Source organism: Bombus terrestris, chromosome 11, assembly GCF_910591885.1.
Source record: "Bombus terrestris chromosome 11, iyBomTerr1.2, whole genome shotgun sequence".
NCBI lineage: Eukaryota > Metazoa > Arthropoda > Insecta > Hymenoptera > Apidae > Bombus > Bombus terrestris.
This window is the reverse complement of record NC_063279.1, coordinates 5033657-5058707: the sequence shown is the minus strand read 5'-3', so window position 1 is coordinate 5058707 and position 25051 is coordinate 5033657. Positions and strand designations below refer to the sequence as shown.

Below are 25051 nucleotides of genomic sequence, written 5' to 3'. Positions count from 1 at the left end.
GGAAATAGTGCAGGACACGTGCGCGTTAATCAAGCGTCACTGACGTCAGGGATGGTCGCGCCGACCGAGCGAAGGACGTTCACAGGCGGATCTCCACAGAAGCGATCAGCGATCCCACGGAAATCGGAAACAAGGTTCCGGCCGGTAGTGTCAACAGATTTGCCCCTGATAGTTGCTCGTACACAGAGAGGACGGTGTCGAGAGTGAGGGGGTGGTCAGGAAGGGGTGCAGATCGATCGCGAAGGATCGGAGTGTGAGTCGTGCTACAAATGCTTGTCTGTATATACGTGTGTGTATGTATACGTGTGTATGGGTTGAGTCAGAGCGAAGCAAGGGTGGGCTCACGATCAAATATTAAGTCTTATCTGGCGCCGCTTTACCCAGAAGTCGCGTTTTCTCTCTCTTCTTCCTTTTCGCCGAACCAGCCTTTTCGTCTCTTTCTCGCCGCGTCTAATTATCCCCGCCAACCACCGATGCTTCCAACAATATCCCCTCTGTTTCGCCTCACCCTTCTCCAACTAGCCACCCTCATGGTCGCGGGGCTATTCTCGATCGGTGAAACCACACACATTGAGTATAGAATACATAAAAGTACCGACTTGCTTCTTCTCTCTTCGTCCACCGATCAACCACATCCCCATCCCCTTTCCGTTTCTTACACCACGCCACCCCCTAAACGCTCCACGTCCTGCACCCCTTTGGCTTTCGCGCGCGTTCCTTCCTTCGATCGTTGGACGTTAATAGCTGCCACCGTCCCTCTCCCCTTGCTATCCCATCCTCCGGGGACCGTAATTAAGAGAAGGAAAGACGCGGATGGAGCCGATGTGGGTTCATCAATGGAGGACATTCAGTCGAGGAATCCTAGGCCAACTAGAACGGTTTTCCGTTTTCATTGCCGCGATCCTCTCGATCTTCCTTTTTCTTTTCTTTTTTTCGAGATGTTTTCGAGAATCTTCTTCTCGTAGTGGAAAGAATTAATGTTTCACCGACGTTACGGTTCAATTAAGAATTTCGTCGTTTGGATCTTGGAAGATTTGTCTACGAGTATTTAAGTTTCCCATAGTTTTACAGAGTGTAATTTAGTAGAAAGAAGTTAACAAAATTCAGGCTACGATATCATCGATGTATCAAATTATTTATTTATATTTCATATTTGAAATTTTAGTCTATATTTCAAGATGATTAACTTTCTTCGTGACAACTATGTACGTATAAATTAGAACGAAAGTACATAAATGGAATTTATATACGAAGAATACCTATAAGCGGATACCATTAGTATAATAAAAAATGAAAAACAAATATTTCTATCTTGAGAAAAAGCTCTTCTAATATCCATCGATGCACTATACCAAACTCTCGGGTGGCTTCTCGTTCTTCAATCATCCCCGCATTTCTTTCGAGTGGAATTGGAATTGCGTATTTCGGGGAAGAAACAACGGACAGAAGATTCGTAGGTAGCGGGGTGGCTGCGCGCCCGAGACGATGGGACGGTGCGAGAAGCGAAGGGTTGGACGCGTCCTCGTTACGCGAAAACGAGGGCGAAAGCGTTTCGAGGATTGCGATTCGATTGAAAATTCTCTCAGGTCCGTGGATCCTTGGGGTCGGATTGGTTGGCGCCAGTGGAAAGAAAGTTTTTCCCTAATGACCAAGCCGAAGTGGTTACCGTTAATTTGGCCACCCCCTTTTACCCCGCGTTCCTCCCGGCCACTTCTTCACCGCAGTCGTCTCCCTATCGTCCCACCTTTTTCCCTCTCTCTCTCTCTCTCTCTCTCTCTCTCTTTCCACCTCTCCCATTTTTCGTACACCCGCCACACAGTGTTTATAGGGTGACCCAGAAAAACAATGACAGAGAGCGACAAAGAGGAGTCGAGAAAATCGAGAACAAGAGAGAAGGAGCGAGGAAGAGAGAGGAACCAGCGGAAAAGAGTAGGGAGGCGTGCAAAGATCGATCACCCGTAGCAACAGCCACGTCGAAGATCGACGCGCCCGATCGTGATCGATCGATATTCTCTGACACCAAGGTCAGCCCCGATGTACTTTGCATAACTGTCAAGCTTGCGCTCTGTGGCCAGAAGTTACGAAAGATATCATCGTTCTTCGTTCTAAGTAAACGCGTTTAACCGATCGCCGGACGATATAGCCGAGTTGCGCAGCCCGTTTCGGATTCCTATTAATATGGAATATGCCACCAGTGATGAATAATTTCGACGTTTATTGTGACATGTATCTGTAACGGAGTCGCATAAACCGAACGGAAAACAATGGTTCATGTTTGGTGGAACATGTAAACGAATTTCTTCGACCTTCGTGTTAAAATTATGGGATATTGGAATCTTGGCAGAGGTATAAATTATCGTAATAAATTGCGTTCCGATGATGATTTATTATTGTCATTAAGAATGGTTTGATGGACGGCGTGACGTAAGCTAAATGACGTTGGCAATTGACGAGTTACTTTGAGAGGTAAACGGCTGATTTAGATTTTTGTAATAACAGGAACTGTTCCAATCTGTATAAAAGACAATCTTTCAGTTCCGTGGACGTTGTAGCGAACGGATTAATCCACGTTTGTACTAGAAATTTGACACACCTACTTAAAATGAAACGCAAAACTATCCTTTGATGCATCATTCCCGGAAGGCAAGATTCCAATCTCGGCTTAGCATCAAAACGCCGAACCCATAGATCCATCTCCTTTGCCCGTTTCTTCGTTATGAAAATAAACGCTCGCACCGCAACTTTCCACACTTGAGAAAACGTTGAGTAAACAAGGAAAAAAAAATATCAAGTCGAAGAAAGCTTGTAACTCGCGAGGCAGCTAACGCGCGATAAAATTCCGTCGCCGTTGGTTCTTCTCTTTTCGAGCACCGAGTATCGTCTTGCAGAAGGAGCCAGGATAGCCACAAGCATGCGGGAAAAAAGAAGCGGCAGAGTGTGAGGGGTGGCTTTCAGAGGAGGACAGAAAACAACGGGGGTGCGAGAGAACGGTGTAGCCGAGAGAAAGAGGGCGGTTGAAAGGGGGTGGCGGTGCTCTCACATTCTTTTTACCAAGCGAAACGTTGCCGGCGGAGGCAGCGAGAGCGTCGCCTATCGATTTTTACTTCTAATGAATTCGAGCTAAAAACCCACCTCTCTGCCCCACAACCACCTCCTGGCCCTCTTTCTCTCTCTCTCTCTCTTTCTCTCTCTCCCTCTAGAATTTCTCCGCCTTCCTCCCTCTTACTCTTTCTTCTACTTTGCCACAGCCACACTGTGCTACCCTCGTGCTTAGCCACGCTTCCACCCTCTGTTCCACGAACCACGCCAATCACTGCGCGGCATAATTACACGGTTGAGGCTAGTGTGCGACTCCGGCGAAGTCGTGTTTCTTAGACCTCGTGCACTGCAGTAAAAAAAACGAGAAAGCTGGACGAGGAGGGTGGTCGGGGTGCCGAGCGTCTGCTGGGCTTAGAACGAGTTTCGCGGGGTTAGAACGCCGACGTTCGGGGATCGACTTCTTCCCTGGTTTTCCCTCCCCGTTTGTTTTCTACCGAACGTTGCTTCCTCGATGGGGAATAGAAGTTGTTTCTTTTTGTTTTAGTGACTACTAGTAGCCAGAACTTGGCCAAGAATGGCTTATAATTTGTGTTCAGCGAGTTGGATTTGTTGGAATTGCAGCGGTGCTTGAATGTTAAAGAGAAGTACATTTATTTTATTTCGTGTATATTTTGCTGTGATGTAAGGATTTTATCGAGAATATGCAAAATTAACGAGTGTAGTAGTTGTTAATGACGTTTTACATGACATTTAACGCAAGAACAAACATTTCATTCAATATAGCATGTACAAATATATTTACTCTGGTATTTGAAACGTATGAAATATTTTGTAATTTAAAGTTCGTTTTAAGGAATTCTGAAAGAAAAAACAAGATTTGGTGGTAGACGAAAAATTAATTTCTACAAAAAAGAGGATTCACTTTTTCTGTATCAAACACTAGCTACGTAATTGAAATATATATAAAAAAAAAAAAAAAAAAATACGAGCATAATTATTTATCAATTTTCAATAATTAACGATATCTATAATTCTTACTAAAATCAATTTTATTCCACACAAACATTTTATCAAGAAAGTAATACATACCTACACGTACAATCCAGCAATGATCGATAAAGAGAAATACAAGAGGCCAACTGTCCTACCAATTAATAGGATTCGAGGAACGAAATTGATGTGAAAATTTCGCGATCCTTTCGAACCATCGCGACGTGTCGGATGAATCGCGAAGATTCCGCGGCATCGCAAAACGAGGACGCGGGATGAAAACGGAATGTATAAATCAGGTGGCTGTGAACGAGAGGCAGTCAACTGACGAACGCGATCTGAATCCGTGCCAGTTGCACCGCTCGGGGGCAATTACTGTATTAGAAATGATTTCGAATCACCACGAGCCCGTGTACGTGCACTTGAAATCCACGGGTGTATGCACCGTTTGCATTGTGACAGGCCGGTATGCGCCGCTGGTTGCCCCGTTGATGCCTGCACAGGAATAGATTGGTAACTAGTTGCCAGATGCGCGACTCTGTTGCCGATCGTCGGAGTCACAGCTTCCGCTCGCGTCCAAAATCTCATTCCTTTCCGACGCGTTTAACCGATCGTCCAGAGGATGTCCCAGAAAATTGGCTCAACGCTTTCTGAATATTTCACGCTTCCGTGCGGCGACCGATCTGTTACCGGCTAAGAGAATAATCTGAACAGTTTGTCAGCATGATTAGGTGCAGGAATATACGAAGTCTGCGAAGATAATAGTCATTGATGGAAATTGTTAACACATATAAACGTATATTTGGTAATCTTATATGTCTTACGAATAGATTGGATAAACTTTAAATAGATCTCTGATCAATGAATGAAATACAATTATTTTTGAACGAAAAATTTCGCAGATATAAAGCGGGAATGAAACTCTACGAAAGAATCAATTACACGCGCGGTAAAAGATTCCTTGCTCGAGGAAGGGTTGGTTAATTTATTCAAATTAGAAGGACCGGTCGAGGAATGTTGCGATCAACCGTCGTCCAAAATTAACGCGGCCATTGAAATCGATCGGCTCGTCTGCTTGACCACCCCTTCGCACCATGGAAAATAAAAACCCGGTTGAACTTACAGAACAGCGCCTCAGGGTGAGAATGGCGGATAATGCGAAACCGGTTTCGAAATCCATCCCTTAAGGAGCCGCTAACTCGTTCGAGTTACCGCGTCGCAATTATCGGTGAGACATCGAAATAGACTGACTAGAACTGTATGCGTGCCTATGCGTATATATATATGTACATATATACAAGACGATACCAAACCCCATGGGACGAGGGAACGTTAATTGAAATGAAACCGTGCGAACGAAATATTCCATAGGGCGAGTTTTATGTTCGTCCTCCCTATACACTGGCTCTCTTACGATTCTTTCTCAGCTGATTTTATGCAAATCGAATCAGCGCCTCGCGTTAACGATTACGACTTTTCCTGATTCGGATCAGTAGAGCTCGTAAAACATGGACAGGTCTGTTCGTTTCCATATATCGGAAATCTATAATAAGAAAATATACTTTCAGATTGGTTTCAGATTTTACCGATAAAATCCTGGCTGTCGTGCCTTATTACAGTGTTAATGAAATTTCAAAATGTTTCATATAACACATACAACATAAAAGTACAGCATAAAAGTTTTCCATTTAGTGTCTTCTCATTATGTTTTTCTTTTTCGGTTTTTTAAACATTTTTGAAGTTGTTTCCCGCAACAGTGTGTACGAACGATTCCAAGTAAGCGCGAGCAATTCTATTTCGAAGCGAGCTGTATTGACGAAGGGGCGAGTTTGTTTCGCTATACAGCCGGTTTTACATTGACCAGACGATGTTTCTTTCGGAAGAAACTTACTTAGAAACTTCTCATTCCGATAAAGCTGCTCTTCTACTCCTCCCTCCCCCCCTGCTTGGAAATATCGATCGTAAAAAGATACCACAAAATATGTCTTTTTCTGAATGAAACAATTGGAAGAATTCGATTTAGTACATTTTTTCAGGTGTTTCACGCCTTTACACCTTCCGTCATAATATTTTTCTTTCCCGGAATAATTCTTACAGTCAACGCGTGATAAAAGATCGAAACGAATATAAAGCTGAAAAAAAGAAATATTGATAAACGAGAATACTACTCTAAAGCAATGCAAGGGGTAAAAATATTCAATTTAAACGTCGGTTTCGTAGCAATGAAAATCCTCGAGTCATATTTGCCCGAATCGACGAGGAATCCTATCTTCTCGTTTATCAATTCAGAGTTTCACGCGAGCCGTCTCGATGACACGAAACGAAAACGCCAGTAACGAATCGCTGTTATCGTGTCGTGACGGGATACATAACGGTGACCGAATACGAGGCCTGCTACGCCGGCATGCTCGGAACTCGGTAATTATCGTAATTATTGCAATTAAACGGTGTCGCGACGAGCGCGGATTACACGCAGGCCCAGTTTCTTGGAACGCATTCAGCTATACATAGGGTGATTTAAAAGAGGAGCTCTAACAATTTAAGGGATTATTCTTCACAGTAAGTAAAAGAGCTTAATTAATACAGGTCCCTCGATTAATCTTGAACAGGATGTAGAGCAGTTATTTTATTTAGTGAATTCTGCTGCTTGACGGTATCAAATAATGGATAGAAAAACGAGCTTTTATTAAGGTATTAATAAATAGACTTTATAGTAGATTAACGTTAAACTTGGATCTTTTGGAAAATTATATCGCTTCGTAACATCAGATGAAAAATAAAAGATCGATATCTTTCATTACACCTATAGGATTCTAACTAGAAACCATAACTGTTATAAGCCAAATTTAAAACAGTTACAGCAATAAGAAAAAAAGAAAAAGTTGAGGATGGTCGCTTTTGACCATCGTCAACTTTCGTTTTACAGATTTGAGTTTCAGAGAATATTATGCGTTTTGTTTCTCATCGCGTCCTTCGAAGAAATTTCTAATTTAATTTTCAACTGTAAACCAGTTCTTACGTGAGCAGTGCCGTATAAATCTTCAACTTCGTGCGCACTTCGTAGCTAAGTATCCTTCTACCTCCTACCCTTTGTCCATTTATTTAACTCAATGCAAAATGTATGTATCGCAATTTATAATGCAAATGGCGTAGACGAGTTGCACAGTTTAAACTTTTAAGTTCTACCTATACGAATTTTTATTCGTCCGCATTCTAGGTCTTTAGAACTTTCAATTATTTGTTTCTGGATCGCTTTGTGCATGCAAGCTGAATTAATAGACGCATCGAAATGTATCATTAGAAAGAACAATCGAGTACGATGTAACAATGGCGATGTTCGAACGATTTCTGTCGACGTTCGATAAAGTAACGCAAATGGACGTCGGAAATGGTATATAATCGAGGCTATCTTTTAATTGCGACGGCCGAGCGTTTTGCCGTTCGCTTTTATCGGAAATTGATTTGTCCGAATAACCGATGAAACCGCGTTTTTAGGTGAAACAGTAATACACGTTACGAGGATTGTAATTTCTAGCTGATGCAACTTCTTCAACATTAACCATTCACCCTAATCAATAAGTGACTTGTACATGTCACGAGTTACAAATTTAACAGATAATTTTCAAAATATACAAATGATTACATAGATTTTGTTTCGTCTAGAAAGAAGTAAGAAGGATTTAAAGTGTGAAATCTTGTTCTGTAATATATCAAGCGTTCGTTTCGAAATTGACACAACTTCAACTTGTTCCAAAAATAAGAGAAAGTGTCTTCGAACTTTTAATAAAATATTATCTTATTAAGCAAATCTATCAATAGGGGGAATAACGAACATAAAACGGAAGAGTCGGAACGATTTTATGATATTTTCGTCAGAAAAAGAAATATAGAAATAGATATTAATTAGGAATAAGTCGATATAGAAATAGATATTCGCGTTAAGCTCGACATTAATAAACTATTTCTAACAAGACAATGATACTAATTTCAAAAATATTAGACCATATTACACTCCATCATGTGAAATCATCTCGACTAGGCAGCGTACTCGTGGAGAGTACCGCAAAGAGCAGCGAACGCATTTACAAATCTTCTAAATTCAGCGGAGCCGCGGTGATGTGCGACGTCGGGACTCGGCCGCGGTTAATCGGATTTCCCGAGTCTGCTGGACAACGATGGTAGCGATAATGGAATTACCGTGCGGTCAGCACTTAATTACCCTGATCTCTGGTCCGATACAGGGAACAACATTTCGTTCTCGTCGACTACGCGAACCTCGGCCAACAGTCGTGGACGGTTTTAGACGTCCTAAACCGATTCGTCGAAGAACCGAGTACGTAACCCAGTTACTTGGTTATGTCTACCCTTCGTGGTCACCCGTTGCTTCGCTCGTTTGCCATTTTCCACCAAGCTGACTGAGCTTCGATGCGTACGTTTCAAGAAGGGATTGTTCTTCCATCAGTCAAAGCCTAACACTGGACACGGTATGTTTAAGCAATAATTGCAACAACTGCAAGATTTTTGTTTCTCAATAGAAATGAAATTTAAAATTTAATTCAACGTGATATTGTTTTGAAATCAGACCATTTTTAGGTTCAGAATAAGGCAAAGAGAAGGGACCAGAGAGAACAAACTACATGCTGAATGTTAAGCACGTAGGTCTTACCAATAAATTTTAAATTGTTTCCACAAGTTTTCGAAGATAAAAACTTCGTCACTAGTGAGACTTTTCTCCTGTCGTTCAGTTATTCTACAAACATCGCTTATCCGAACCTTCTACCCTCTATAGTTTCCAACATCTCTAACATCTCTAACATCTCTTTCCTCTATGGTCTTCGATGCCTTTTTGCTGTATCGCACACACGAGATTCAATTATGTACATCCTTCCAAGAATTTATACAACATCGTTGTTCATCGATCGTTACGATATCACGGATCGCTCACGTATAGAGCGGTTCCTTGGGTAGACAACAAACGAGACGTTCACGACGAGGACGATAGCCCTGTCGAGGGTAGACGATCGAAACCGATGTCGAAATAATTCCATTTCAAGACGGCTGCGGCAGTCGGATTACACGACGGCCCCTGCCTTCCGGGAAGGGCCAATCGATAGTCTCGTGGCTTGACCTGGGCCATGTTTGCACACCGATCGAATCTGTTAATCGCCCACCATACTGTTTCATTGACACACGCTTCGATGCTCGTTGTCGCGTTATAATTTCAAGCTGCTCGACTGTGATCGATATGATTTTTCATTGGTAGGGCCATATATCGGTGAAAGCTATTTTCCCGTTACTCTACGATTTCTTATAACATAAGCTAATTTATAATTTATCGGCTCTAATCCATTCTAGGGATTAGTTTAATATCTGGCTCCAATGATTTACGATATTGAATCACAATATCGCCGACACAGTGTTAGCAGCTCCTTTGCTATTCAACGAAACTAATCCGAAACACGTGTTTCATCGTTTATTCTCCTTTTAAATTTATAAAAGTAGTAAAGGATAGAAGTCGATAGCATTGAAGCGGTAAAAGTTACAAGCTTCAAATTTATCAGAGATCCAGCTTTTTACCCCTATCGAAAATACGTGACACTTGCACCGTTTACAATTTCAACTCGTCGATTCAATCGCTTTACGCGTGTAATCACGCGATCGCGTAACTATGGAATAATAACAGACGGTGCTGGTTCGTTATAAATTAATGATCGACTACGTGGCGGGATAAAACGCGAGGGGTATGTCGAGGAAAACCAGTGGAACAAAGAGGAGCAGAGAGAGTACTCGTGCTTCGGCTCGAATGGGACCCCGTGATTTCGTAACTGATTTCACGACGGAGTTGCCAGCCTCCTCTAGAAGCCCGTGCTCGCCTTCTTTGTCACGAGACACCGTGGACCCGGTAGCGGCGCGGATTTTCACGCTGGAATTCGTCGGCTTTTGTCTGTGGATCACGTGAGAAACATTGTAAGAAAGAGGCACGATGGGGGCCCGATCGAACCGATCGAAAACGGTTCGAACGGTTCGCAGAGCCCTCCGGAAGGTCGACACTCGATATTCTTGCCGATACGTGGGGACGAATCTGGCCCCACCACCTGCCGGCCCGCTTTTGTAATCGTCCTCGTGTTCCTCGTGACCTCGGCCTTTTCGACTCAAAGATGTATAGGTCTGATGCTCGAGATCGAGCTGTGAAAGGTTCTTCGTCGTTTCCAGGTTTATCAGCGAATTTTTGGAAAACCAGAGGTTTGCTCGATTCGGGGTTATTGGATGGTGTCTCGAGATTATCATATCTAGAGAGCGAATGATTATTTATAATATGAAAAGATACACACCACTAGTCGAGAATTTGTAAGTCTTCTCATTGTTAGTTATATCCACGAATCTTCGATTAATTTCGTTATTGATTCAAAATAATTTTATGGAACGCATAGCTGTTTCAAATGTTTGGTCAATAACGTACGGAATATATATGAGTAGATATTCAAATGTGTAGTGTATGATGATGTAGAAATGGGGATAAAAAATAGACTAATATTTCACCTATTGTATTCTAATTACATTGTATTGTAAAAAGTAGGAAATTTATTTGAGGAAGCTGTATAAGACAATATTAAGAGTGAAATTGGGGTCGTGGCCTTGTTGAAACGGATAGAGAAGATAGGAAAATTTATCGCAGTAAAGGATCCTATGAAAGGAACGAAGACTATAGCTTAGTCAAAGGGGATGAAGCAGAACCACGAAAGAAGATCAATCGATAGGGAAATATCGTTGAAGGGAACGAGTTAGTCATAGAAAACTATATCGAAAAAGAAGACGAGAAAAAGGGGATCAAAAATGCATAGGGGATGTTGTACTCAAACGTTGGAACCCTTAAAAGGATGATCGTTCCCTTCATTGTTTGGAACGTTATCCACAGGCATGGACGCTGTTGGCGGATGAAAACGAAGAAAAAGTCGAACTTCCATGAAATTAGGTTTTGCACGCGTATTAAGGTCTTTTTAGTGGACGAATACAATTAGAAGAAGTTCTTTCGACGAGGGATGCTTGCTATTCGAATTTCTATTGAATCCTTCGACCTTGAACGAGGGAAATAAGATTTTTGTCGCGATAATTTATAATATAATGATTATAAAGTTGACGTTCAAAAAATTGTCATCTACGAGATTGTAATTAAAAACGTAAGTAGATGCAATTTATTAAGTCAAATTGTAGATAGAAAAAAAACTGGAAAATCGAAAGACCTTAAGTAAAAGTTGATCGTTAAAAAAGTTATTACTCGTCGATTCAGAAAAATGATCAAAAACGAATTAATCGTTATCGATCGAAGTATTTTGACGCAACAATGGACATGCATCTCGAGATTCGGTCGTTTCAGCAAGAACGAGAAACTGAAATGTCTAGCGATCGATTAGCGCAACAAAAAGCAATTAAAGAACCACGTTGATTCGTACAAAAAGGCAGGGACGCGGCAAGAAAAAGGCGAAGAGACTTTTCTTCGACGCTTCCAAGCCAAACTTTCCCGTGCTCAGCCCCTCGAGTCTCTTAATTCGGGGATCAACGTGTCTGTTTTCGAAGACTAAGTGCGTGTAGGAGAAATTAGAGAGAGCCTTTACACGAACTCTGTTTCCATTTTTTACCGGACGCTTTTTCTCTCCCCAACATCGATAGGATTCCGTTAAAAGGATATCTTTCTTTGTTTTCAACAGAAATTACTTAGAAAATGAGTTTGATTCGCTGTGGCGGATTTTCGTGGAAATTCTAATGTAAGCAATTATATCTTCGTTCAATTCGAAGGTATTCTTCCCTTGCATTTCTATCCTCTCGCAAATAATCGAACAAGGAAAACTGAAATTTCCATTCTCATGAATATTAATCCTTTACTCTGAATTCTCAACCTAAATATACTTGAGCAAGAATTCTACGTTCTATGGAATGATGCAAGCAGTCATTAGGATCATACAAGTATACAACGATAACAATTACATAATTCCAGTTATAATATTAAGCACCGTACAAAAGATGATATTATAGGTGTATTTCCTAAAAAGTTCAACAAGTTCCTGATCATTATACGCTTTCCATCGCTACCATCGAACCTCGAAATGTCAAATCGCTGGAGAATAAAAAGTTAAACAAAGAAAACGTAGAAGATTAAGATTACCATTTTATTTACCAAATGACCGTAAATTACCGTAAATCTGAAAAACTCGATATAATATAAAATAAGAGGCGACAAAAATAAAACTTTTTAGTGTCTCGTCAAACGAGTTTAAAAATTCACGATGATAAAAAATAGAATAAAACTAAGATCATATCACCAGCATCGATCACTTTGATTCCATAGATATGCCTGTTCAAGGTCAACAACCTGGTAGGTTTCACGATCATTTGCAATGCAGTCGAACGACTCTCGATCTCGTGTGGTTCCTCTTCATCATCTCTACTTGGTCCGTTATCGAAGCTATCCAGGTTCAGAGAAACGACCGTATACACTGGCGTATAGTAATCGGATGACCCGCGGCCACGTACTTACACGACGCGCGGGATTTCAATTGCAAATCGATTTCGCTTCTTTGTAGTCAACCACCTAGTGCGTGCCACCTATCTTCAATACGTAACAAGGAGGATCGACGCGAATCCAGCCACGCAACGTTCCCAGAAACGGTTCTAATCTCAGACGTGCTGGAGACCTGCAGTGTGCTCGCGCGGGAAAATCCATAAACTTCTGCTTTCCAGCAGGATCGATACGGCCGATGAATGATTAAACCGCGGTATCGGCGCGCCGCTTTTTATTAATTCCCACGTCTCTTCGTTTCTCTTGCTTTTTATCAGTGAATGGATCGTTTGTTATAGGAACAGTTAAAACGTTACTTTTTCTGCTTTTTGCTGTTTTATACCGAGATTGAGAACCGAAGATTGCTCGTTGCTTGCTTCGAATAATTATAAACTCGGCCTGATGCCGATATCATGTATTGAAAATATTTCTAGCAGATTTTTAATGCGATATTGCAATTGAATTATATTTATGATAGATATAATTTATGAATCAAAAAATGGCAAATATAATGGCTTTATGGATTTACTTAATTTATCAAGATTTTATTATAAGATCCCAGAGTATTTTGTATAATCGAACTGTTTTTCATTGGAAAAAATAGACCTGGTAGCAAAGTAAAGTAAATTTACAATCAACTGACTGATTGGATTAAACGAGGTTTCGTTCGATTAAACTTTGTTCGTTAACAAAAAGGTTATATACACTTTTAATCATTCGTAATGTGCATAAAGCACAAAAATAGTCCACAATAAACTATCTAAATTAATAGAAGCTAGAATGTTTGGTTGATTATCCGATGCGATTCGCTCGTTCATGTTTTTAGCGACTATAGGTAATAAACTAAGTGGATGAAAAATGGTGCCTTTTAAGACTATTAAGCAATGATCAAAAATCTTTCAACGAACAATAATCCTATTGAAGTTTCTTTTAATATTTACACAAACTTGTTGTGTTCTTAGATTTATTTATTTGTTCTATATTTAACAAATTTCTTGTATATTTTATTCTTATCGTCAATAGGATATGGTTGTTTGAGATAAGATAAAAAGAGCGCAAATTACACGTCACTGCATCGCACAATAATGTGAAAATCCAAATACCTACTTGTACTACATAAGATTTCATTGCATATAATGATAGTAATCTATATAAGTATATCATCTGCAACAAAGAGGACAGACTACTCTATTCGATTGATTGACGATTTCTCTAACGGAATAACACGACGCCGCATCTTCGAGATACAGACGCGAAATTTACGAATAAGAGACACTGCATAAGCTGTTTACAAGAGCGTGACGAATTTCATTGACAGCCATGACGCGGATGTCGAGCGCGTAAAACGTTAAACCATAACTAATTTGTCAGTAACACGATTCACGATAAAAATTCAATTTCCGCTTTCCGCAACGATTTGCATGATAAGTATAATTTATATGATAATTCTACATTAATAACGATTAAAATATAATATACATAATGGACTTCTTCTTAAAAACTCACCACATCTTTCTCGCGTGATTTTAAACATTCTTGCGCCTGTCTGTTCTCTTTTTTTCGTTCAATGCGTTCTCGCAAGGTTACTCTTGCGTCTTTTAATCGATGTCGTCGTCAGTTTTTATTTTCGCGCGATTAAAATAATTTTGTTTGCGACTTTGAAAATTCAGCATGTTTTACTCTCATATGTAAATAATATAGCGTTCGATCGTAATCAAAGGTTCTGGTAAGATAATCGTTAATTGGAAAATTAATAAATGTCTGTGAACTACAAAACGAGAAATGCTGTCGAAAGATAAAATTACTTTCGATCGATGTTTGAGTGCCTACATGTACAGTTGCAGTGTGCGATAGCTGTGAATGAAGGAAAGCAGCCGAGGAAATGATTAAGTGTCAATTTCGTTAGTGGGTATATTGTGATCTTTGGATTTTGATAAACAATTTCAAGAATATTCATAAAGAAAAATTACGTCTATGAGGGAATAAACGTGGATTAACGCCACGGTTATTGATAGTTACGAACGTTAATCGTTTAACGTGATTGACAAATGAAAACGAATGGCTCGCCGTGAAAAGAAATAAACAATTTTGCATGAAAAAATTCTTCTAACAAATCAATGTGATACAAGATTTCTATACCGACATTCTCGTTTACCGCAATTAAGCTACATTAATCGAAAGATTTATTTCGCCGGTATAAGATCGTTATCATCGGCGAACATTTTATCCAGGTTTCAGTGCAAACTTTCAAAACCGTGCCATTTGACGTGATTGATCGCTAATACAAACGGATGATGGATTAGTTTCACACAGGTCATTCGCGCGATCATCCGAAATAAAAGTGGTCAAATGAGTGTTCGTCCGATGAGTGATCAATGTGCTTCATCAAATTCTGACCCCGTGACTGCGAACACTTTGTGATCCTCGATTTAACAATCAGTTTGCTCGTTTCCCACGTATAGACACGTATTTTGTTCGTTTCAATATCATTTATCCATGTCGAGTTCGTGTTTCTTTCTTTCTCTTTCCAAAAACGATATCCTTTTTACGAACACGCGTCTTCGATAAATCGTTGTTTCATGAAAAGCGTTAGTTGTTTAAACAACGTACTTTAAATTCAGATTTTATTTCCATCGTATTAAAGATACGAATAACACCGTTTAACATATTTAATTATACCGCTCTGTTGCAAATATTTCCATATAACTAAATAGTAAGTAGATTATTGACACGTTCACTCCTGCTTGGATTTTCCCTATCTAGATATACTAAACAAGAATCTCGTAAGTCGAACTAATTAACTCTACTTCTTGCAGACTTTTCAAACTCGTTAGCTAGTTATGTGATTAGTGGCCAACTTAAAAAAAAGTATGAAGTTTTACAGGACAATGTTCGTAACATGATCACTTTTCTCTGCCTTTTAATTTATGGTATTGTACGTGACTCATGTATTTATTAACAGACGCGACTTTCATGCAAAACCTAAATGTGTCGAATAAAGTTTTACGCGTGTGCATTTCACGAATTATTATTTCCTATATTTTTTTTTTTTTTAAATTTCATGATTTTTACTTCACATTCTTATATCAAAATCAATATCGCGCGCATATTGTAATAACGAACAAATACGTTACAGCGAAATTCTCATCTTCTCTACCGTTGATTTTTTGTTAAGTTTATGGTTCGACATTTTGATCTTCTTCCACGAAAATTTTTTTCTCTGTACCATACGGTTCATTAAAACGATAATTATGCTTGTCCTGTCTAAATTTGCGCGTTTCTTTTACGTCATTATTGACTTCCGTCTCTAATGAACGTTCGACTTCAGCTTGATTACGTAAATTGGTGTTTTAAGCAACAAAACCGGCGTTAGTCACTCGATAATGGCAGATAATCACCTCGCAATTAAAGCGTTTCGATCAGATAGACAGAATATATTAAGTGTACTACCTACGTTTGGCTAATAACATTGTACACGGAGGTTTTAACATTACCAATACTAAGTCGGTTCTTCCGCGATTTGCTCGTGCTTGACAACCGGTATTTAAAAAATCGAGATAACGAAATATTTTTATTACCGAGAATACGATTTTGTTCTGGTACAGAATTGAGTAAATTAAATAATGCTGCTAAAGCTGCCTTTCACACACTTGTTCAGTTATTATTTCAGTTAGGATTTTATTTTATTAATTTACACGAATAATATTCTATAGAAGCGAATAATTCCTATTATTATACATTAATTACACATACATCTTTTTGCAAATTATTTAACCAACACGAATTTCATTTAATTTAAATTGAGATTTAGCGTTTAACAATGATACCAAATCTTGAAATAGAGGCTTTCTGAAAATGGATATTTTATTTATAATCATTGATATCGCTATTATTTATACCACATATACCATTAATAAGAATTAAATTAATATTTCGAACCAGAATGAAGAATTTACATTTGAATCACATTTCGTAAGCAGAAGTTAATCCGGAGAAGCCTCTGATGAAATAAATTTGAAGAAATATTGCTAAACGACCAGTTCTCGAACCTATATTTACAAATGTTTCTGCCTGCTTTTTCACGAATTCCACCGATTAATTAAGCGTTGTACCTGCTATTTTGATACAGTCAGTGTTTCAAAGCGAGCAGAATGGCGCGAGAAAATTATACGCGGCACGATGTTAATTAGTAGAAGAAGCTTCGAACGAACGTTTTGCTCGTTACCTACTAGAGGATCGACGCGATTAAAATCTTATCGGTGGACAAGAAACGCGAGTACCTGTAGAGATCATTAACTGTTGTACAGTGGCAACCTTAATCCTCTTAATTTCCATAAACGGTGCTCTAAATTCCACGGAAAAAGGACAAAAATATTACAAGCCAGAAAATTACACGGAATTACGTACGAGATTGTACGAAATTGCTTTCATTACGGCGACACTGTACGAGGATATTTATTTCTGAGAAACGATGCACCCGTTTCCTTTCAGTCGGAAATTAATGAACTAAATAAGGCGACAGAAGGCAACTAGCAATATTGTGCAATGCAGAAAACATGGATTATTAATTGCGTATAAGATCATTAACGAAGCATATGTTGTAAAGATAATTAATGGTAAGTATTCATACGTTCATTATTTATTGTCGATCATTTGCATACTTTATTTTTTAAGACGCTTCGTTGACAGACGATACGATTTCTCGTGAGATAAAAATTTCGTTGAATCGTTTGAAAAAAAGGCAAAAGAGTTTATCGGGAGGAACGATTTTATATATTTGAAACGAAATTTATAGATACAAGCAGGATCTTTTATTTCCTAACCATTATTTCCTGTCATCATAAACTAATTAATTATATAATGAAATTCTGATATAGGAATATATCAGAGAATATCGAATAAAGATTACTGTTTGTGTTAATTGTTCTAGATTTGATAAACTGCGATTTCTAAAAATCCTATTTTAGACAGCTCCGTTTTTAGATAAATTCTGAATGATATTTTAAAGTAACAACGAGAGAACCGATAGATTATTATTAATGGAATATTTTCTGCCCATAGTTCTGAATCAATAGTGCGAAAATAGAGAGAGAAAAAAGTAGAACGCGGCCGAAAAATAGAAAAATAATTACAGTAGATTTAATAGCGTTCGTTGCATTTTCCGCGAAGTAAACGTGTTTATCGCGGCATTCTGCTTAAAATATCTATCAAAGACCCAGCCAAAGCGAATAGAATTTATGATGCTATAAACGACTGTAAATTTCTACGATTCGTCCTATTTTATCGCTGGATGTTCGAAATCGTAAGGAAATGCTATTTCCTGATAACAGCGTTTAATTATTTATGACGAATATTTAACGCGAAACACGCGGCATTCCAGCGTCTGTGATTTACTTACTCGCATGAATTCGAGTTGCGTGCAAATAAAACGCGCGAATTATTTGAATCGCAATAACTACATACTTCCTGAAGGAATACGGTCGGATGAAAAATAATCCCTGATAAGAAAAAATTACAATGGAAAAGTAGAATCTAGTTATTGAATGAAAGAGGAAAAGAAAACATCTTCGTTAATGCGACCCATCTAGCAGGTGAAATAATTCTCCGCCTAAATTTCATTTACTCGATCGTATTCCCAAAATTATAATAATTTCGGGGGAAAAAATAATTTTTTAAATATATATACAATAAACATCCACAGTGTCTAATCAGAACGCGCGAACGATGAAAATCCGCGCGGGGTCGAAATTCTGGTGGGCGAAGAGCGCGTGGAACGCGTTGGCGATAAATCTGACGGCGATCTCGACGCGGAATATTTTATTCGCGTAACGCCTCGCGTTAACAACTCATCGAGCGATATTACTCGCGCCATTCGAGATTACCGGTGCCAATAACCCTGCAGTCTGATCTATGCTCGGTTCGGACGTCACCATAGTCGCGAGAAGAGTAGGCTCGGCTGGTCGCGCGTATTCGCTCAAGAGTAAGCCCGTTTATTGTCGTGGACGGTGCAACGCGACCAACGTAGCTCCGCTTAGCCGTGGTCCAACAATGAAACGCCGCCCGGGAAAAATGATCGTCGTCGTCGTCGTGGAGACGCGGAGGCAGGTCCGATGGGTTTCTTCGCGCGCCGCTTAACGACGATTTCGATCGTTTACGACTTTAATAATTTAGGCGCGGCCAGCCTCGCGAAGCTCGACACGTTTTCGCTCGTAAACCGCGCGACTAAATCCGTATTTATGGGGAAGAAGAGGTAGTCCGGCAACCGGGGCCTGTCTCCTTCATCCTTCGCCTCTTTCCTTCTTCCACACTTTGCTGCCACGTCTCGGTCTTTCCTGTCTCTTTCTTACTCTCCTCTCGAATCTGTATTTCTTTCTTCGTGATACGGGACTGGCTTGGAGTCTCGCGAGGAATCATTTCCATTCGAAAATTTGTCCCGATGTCGCTCCGTAAGTTCAGTAGAGATTATCGGTTCCGAGCGTACGATCGAGGGTAGTTATGGTTTGTGGCCGACACTCAGAATATAATTTTTCGTTGAAATTTTCCGTATTATTTTTGTGTCTTTTTTAACGACGTTTGTTGTACGTTTTCTAATCAGAAGACATCTTTATCAAGAGAGATTGTTATTTATTAAAAGAAATTTCGGATTAACCGATCTGGTCGTGATATAGCGGTTTACGAAATATTTGAACACGCGTCGAATCTTTTTACGAATGTATTATAAACAATCTTAAGGATAGGTGGTTATTTAAATGTAGAATGCATCGGTTTGATTTTCACTCGTAATTTGTTTCGTACCTACAGATTCAATTATCCAAACCAAAGCAGCAACAAATCTTTCGAAAAGAAGATTATCCCCGACGATCGAAATAGCCATAGATATAATTTATAAGTTAATTGGTTAAAATAAAACCGATCAGCTCATAACTAAAGCCAACTCCCGAGGCTCGTATCATTTTGAAAGGAATGTAACGTTACACCGCGACATTTATAAATTTCAAAAGGCGCTGCCTCGTTAGTTAAATGAAAGTCCGTACAGGTTGGATAATACGTGCATGTCATAAAGACCCCGTGCGCTCGGTCGTGAGACATTTTATATTATCTTTATATTTGCTGTTCACGACTTACCGAGGACGCAGACAGTAGAACTCATCTACGCTTCTTCCGCTCCCTTATATCCTGTAACAGAAAAATACGAGCATACGTTGAACACCATGTGCACCAATACAACCATGGAAAATACACACGAACACTCGCTTGTAACGTGAAAAACATAACAAACCCTGGGAACATTAATGCTCATATCGCGCAGGTGTGAAATTCACCGACTGGATTATGACGCTCCGAAGCTTAAACGCGTCGCCGATCATCCGGCGAGATTCTCGCGCGATAAGCGCAACATCCTGCGCAAAAATTGTTCGCGGAAATGCTTGCTGCAGGCGAACGATCATCGCCCAGTGATATACATTGTACCTTGCATACGTTTAGAGTGACGAGATTATAGTTAGATGGATCGAAATAATGCGTTCGATACTTTGGGCTTGCGCTTTCGTTGCAATTTTTAACAAAGTTCGAGGTAATTGATTTGCACATGACCATTAATTCTTTGTCTTATGATGGAAATACGTAAATTTTCCAATTGAAATAGAAGACTTCGAAAGTGTACATTTTTATGTGTCACAAAATCGTAGAAACGTGATTTAAGAAATGTTCTGTATCACTGTTTTGTAGCTTTTTATTTCGAAGATTCATTGTCAAATTCATTTACAGGTTTGTAGTGTGAAGAAATATTAATAGGTAGTACGAATAATTATTATATTCTTACGTTGAAAATAAATCTGCAATAGTAAAAGGTCGCAAAACTAATGAAGCATTAAAACCTCTTCACTACAGGGTTAAAAATAACATTTTCAAAATGTAAAAAGAACAAAGAGCTAACTCGCTGATTCAAACTCGCAATTTCACAGGTTTGAAAAATTCCGAGCGCTTTCACATCCGGCGAACGGTCGACGCGCGTCGCCAGAAACGATTCATCGGAATCGTAATGAGTTTCGTTCCCCGAGGGGTCTAATTAAAAAAACAATTATCAATCAGCCTAACAATACCACGTGTCTCACATTAGCAAACACCGCCTCGCCGTCCACGACGCGTTCACAATGCGTTCGCCACGAAACAATGTGGCTACGAAGAAGGGACACGTTTCTCGAAATGCTCACCTCGAGGTATCCTCGAGGAAGAACAATACGACGAAACGGCACCGGCTGATCAGCATAATTTCGTGCGTTCGACCGAGTGCAAAGACAAAAGGAGATCGAGAAGCAAACCCAACGAAGGAAGAAACGACACGAGGCAAGACGAGGCGAGACGAAAGGAAACGAAACAAAGTGGAAGTGTGACCAGCATGGTGTGCAGGTACAATTAAAGCGACATTAATTAATTGTTAGCGCAACAATGCATCTGTGTCGGAGGCAGGGACGTAGGTAGAAGAGGGGCCTCGAGGGCCTTCATAAATTTACATGTCTTTCGCCGCGAGAATCATTTTTTACAGCCGTTAGGAGAGTGTCCACGGTTGGTGTGCGTGCGGAGAGAAGCGGCGGACCTACAGCAACGCCTCGGCTATATTACGGGTCCCCATGGTGTTGCTCATAATAACCATCGATGTCTCTCCGCGGGCATGGAACCAGCCTCGAGCTTCGATCTTGTTATCCGTCTCCGGTACTCCAATCGAAATGTCTCGATCGACTTTGGGTTACGATTATTCTCTTTTCTCTCGTGTTTTCTTGGAATTTTCCAAGGATTTTTTAAGTTAAATTCGTCTTGAGTAAATTTTGTGAAGAAACTGATTCGATGGAAGAGAAAATGACAGGTATGATACAATCTCAAACAATCTCGAACTGACAGTGTTGGGTTAAAGATATTTGTCCTACTATTGCGTTCCAAGGTGTAATAAAACGATGGAATTAGCTTTCTTACTTTTTGCTTTTAGTATAGTTGGGTAGATTATCCTGCGTATTTCTATCATAAAATGGCAGCTTAGAGAAGTTTGCAGATTAATTTCGAGAAACTTCTTTGATCTCTGATTCAGTAACGAAAGCTGATGAGTCCGAAGGTGTATTATTTTATCTTACTGTATTGATGTAAAAATATTTGCGCAGCTTCGTGTATTGTTCTTCGTCCAAAATTAAATGGTCGCTTAAGGTCAAATTCGTCATCGTGAGGGATGTAATGTATAGCTGACCTCCTTCTTTATAGTCTTGCTATTCGCTGCAAACTGTATGCTTACGGTGTTTATTATTCTCCAATAAGATAGTAGACTAATGAATAAATGAGCTACGTACCTACGTATAATGATATCTCGTCTGATAAATTGGTATGATTGCTTTGTTACAATTTCAAATTGTTGCAAGAAAATCGAATCTTTCTATTTGTATAGAATAAATTGGTGACAAATGCTTATATGCGTAAAAGAAACACAGAAATATGCACAGAGCCAAAAAGATTCCATTCTTCCAGTTTATGAATGTTAATGTGCATTTAATAAAATCGGTAATCATTTTCCTTCGACAAGAATATCTGCGAATTTTCTTCACAATTGGAGAACCAAGTGTTAATTTAATGGATTTATGCCGTGACTAGTTCCTGTAGTTTGCATAATAAATCGTTATCTATCCCTGACCTTCATAAAGACTTCGATAATAAACGTATCCTAATCGTAAATATACATTACTGCTCTAAACACTACACTAATATTAATGCGTGACATAAAAGACAATTCGTAAGAAAAGGAATAATATTCCTTAATAATTCCTTAATGTGTCGTGTCATTCGTTGCAACAAAAATTTACGAAACCACATTCTTCATGAAAAACGATATCTATAATCCGTATTCTTCCTCGAAACATACCAGTGATCTAATTACAAAAGTAGCGTTCAAGAGCAATCGAAATCGATATCAGCATAGAGAACAATCCCATGTCTTATTAATTCCAATTTTCTTTTAGGAGATCGCGATAATCAGCACTGGTAAAACTCGTTGTAATGATCGGACAAAGCTTCTGGACGCACTCTATTTTTCGCATAATAAATGTGATTTGCACGTTGGCCAGATCTTCGGTTACCGATGAAAAGGATGGTGGAGGGTAGGGCAAGCGTGGTTATTTTCGTCAATAGAGGCGTCGTTCGTTGAAAATTCAAAAAATTTCGCATAATGCCCTCTCGGCGAAGCACCGTATTAAAAGAGATACGCAATCGTAATGTGAGACCGAGAGACGTGGGTGGTTCGTTGCACGAGGACCGATACCGTGGTTATTTTTAATGTTGCCTCCGAGCGTGATCACGGACAGACAGAGAAAAAGAACGTTCTCTTATAATCGATACAGGTGCTACCGAAATTAATTCGACGCTGTTCGATCGAACGCGATAAGGGCTCTGCAGCGTTGATTCTGGACGAGCCGAACCGGCGATATTAATTTGTCAGCTGCGATATACATACAAGTACGTACGACGCTTGGTTCAACATGTACGATATCAAACAGGTAGTTTTTTTAGCGATAACTCTTTTAGTTGGGTTATCTGTCGTGTATGCACTGGCTATTATCGAACACGTAACACACCTCATCCGTAATAATCGGTCGAGGTTAAAGGCGTTACCATATTTCGAATAATACGTTTTCGAGTCTGGCCAAAGTATTCGATGTTTTAATATTCCACAAGTAATATTTAGTATTTTATTAAAATCTGTACTATTTCGTTTCTAAAAGTTTCACTTTTCTAAATGGCTATTCCTAACGCGTTAATTGCGATACACCGGATATCGATTAACGCTTCGTCAATGAAGAATCCTCTCGCTTTCTTCTATTTTCTATTCCAAAAATACAAAAGCCTTTAAAATGCGAAAAGGATCGTATGCTCGGAATCAAAATCAGCGTTACAAGCTTTCTACCTATATTCACCACGCAGCGTTTTTAACATTGCACCCTAAATCACAGTTGCAATCGATTCCTACCACACCATAGTTCACGATCACCGTTCTTGTATTATACATCCAAGCAATCGAACGTGTCACGAACTTCCCAAATCGTTGAAAAGCTCGTTACAACGTTACACAGGCCTATTGCAGAGGCGAGTTCGCGAGACGTACAAGAGAACACGGTGTCTTCCCTTTCAAAACAATGTCCTGGCCAGATCCGGGCGGAGGTAACGTCTTGTCCTTCCTGGCCAATAAAAAGCCGCGCGAGCGACATGTTAGTAGCAACGCTTTTATTACCGCCTTTACGATGCTTTTCGGCCCTCGTCCGGTTGTTCGTCGTTGATCCACGAATCACCGATTCGCCGCTACGAAAAAGCTTCGTTCCGGAATTTCGACCAGGTCCTTCCCCCGCTTCGTTCCTCCACCACCTACCGCCAGGCCATCGGGGCATATTTTATTTACGATGTCCTGCATTATCATCGGGCGGACGCGCGCGCCATTGTGGCCTACGTGCGCGCGTTATTGCGGGGAGAGAGAAACACATAGAGAGAAATTTATGCGTGGGCGAAACGAGCAACCGAACCGCACAAAGTGGACGTATCTCGCCTCGCCTCGAATTAATAAACAGCAACAAATGACCGCCTACGTCCGCCCCTTTCTCCGTCACCGATTTCATCGTTCTGGTAGTCGATCCGTAAAAGATTCCTCTCTCCTCGCCTTCCCTCATAGTCCGTCTATCTCTGTTTCTCTTTCGCGAGATGCAACGTCCACTCGAGAGGCGACCCTCCTTTTCCGTCATCCTAGCGCCTTCCTCTTCGTTCTTACCCGATCGTGGACCGCCCGCGGTGTCCCTCCCGGAGGCTGCTGAATCCTCCGTGGATCATTTGCCCCACGATCGTTACCGATCTCTGAATTCGTCCTGCTCGAAACTTTTCGAGAAATGATTTTTTGTTTTCCTTTCTTCCTGTTTCTTCGTTTCTTTTTTCTTTCTTTCTTCTTAATTTAGTCGGTAATGATCGCGGGTGTGCTCGAATGGTTGGAGATTCGATCGTTGACGAGCTGAATTCGTGAAGATTCTAAAGATTCTTTAGGCTTTCGAGTTTTGGTAATAATGTTTGCGTTATCCTTCGCTTCCTTTTGTAGATTGGAAATAAGAGTACGTTTTAAGGCTGTGGTAGTTTCGTTGTGCCGACAATGAATACTTGGAAGATAACGATCACGTAAAATAGAATGCATTAGTAATGTAGAACATGTGTGGCGATTACTGTGTCAGAATAGCTAATAATATCTAAGCAGTAACGCTAAAATATGTTGCCTCTGATGATAAGTAACTTTTACATAAAACTTTTTAAAGTTGGAAAAATATGCCACGCACGTACTGTAACTTCGTGTTTTTTAATTTACGCGGTGAATTATTCAACGAGGAAATCGTATGTGATAAAAGTTGAACTAACCATCTACAAATTGTTATCTGTAAATATTACGAATTCTATAGAGGATAA

General features: G+C 39.9%; 1 protein-coding gene across 6 annotated transcripts in view; it reads right to left on the bottom strand.

The window, feature by feature from the left end:
- The window catches only part of LOC100650490 (zinc finger homeobox protein 3), a 403793-nt gene that overhangs the window by 297458 nt on the left and 81284 nt on the right, over positions 1-25051 (bottom strand). For all 6 annotated transcript variants that reach the window (XM_048410380.1, XM_048410379.1, XM_048410378.1 and 3 more), the window contains one exon: positions 19709-19759. The gene's annotated coding sequence lies outside the window, so the exon portion shown is untranslated. The remainder of the gene's footprint in view (positions 1-19708; positions 19760-25051) is intronic.